This window comes from Eimeria mitis, genomic scaffold, assembly GCF_000499745.2.
Source record: "Eimeria mitis Houghton genomic scaffold, Emh_scaff227, whole genome shotgun sequence".
In the NCBI taxonomy this organism is placed as follows: domain Eukaryota; phylum Apicomplexa; class Conoidasida; order Eucoccidiorida; family Eimeriidae; genus Eimeria; species Eimeria mitis.
The window spans coordinates 22,653-23,115 of NW_013570598.1; the positions used below are offsets into that span (position 1 = coordinate 22,653).

Consider the following 463-nt stretch of genomic DNA (forward strand, 5'->3'; position numbering starts at 1 on the left):
CAAACAAATGCAAAAATAAATAAAATTAAATTAATTTTATTTATTTTAATTAATTTTATTTATTTTTATATTTATTTTAATCGTTTATCATGCTTTCTTCTTCTCGCTCTAACCCCCCCCTCGCCTCCTCTCCCTTTCCCTATACACCCCAAACACCGCTGCTGCTGCACCCTCATCAGCCTATTATATTTGCTGCTGCTGGCTGCTGCATGCGTGTATTTAACTATGAAACACAGAAGTGGGTCCTAGACCAGCAGCAGCAGCTGCAGCAGCAGCAGCAGCAGCAGCAGCAGCAGGGGCATACAATGGCTATTGCTGCAGCAGATTGTATCTGTTTAGATTGCGGCTGCCGCAGCAGCAACTTACCTGTTCTTGCAAGGGCCCCCTGCAGCAAGCGCAGCAGCAGCAGCAGCAGCAGCAGCAACAGCAGCAGCAGCAGCAGCAGCAGCAGCAGCAGCAGCAG

General features: G+C 47.3%; 1 protein-coding gene across 1 annotated transcript in view; it reads right to left on the reverse strand.

Annotated features, from left to right (window-relative positions):
- Positions 1-463, reverse strand: part of EMH_0004350 (uncharacterized protein) — a gene marked incomplete at both ends in the record, with an annotated part of 4,283 nt that overhangs the window by 1,267 nt on the left and 2,553 nt on the right. The window lies entirely within an intron of this gene.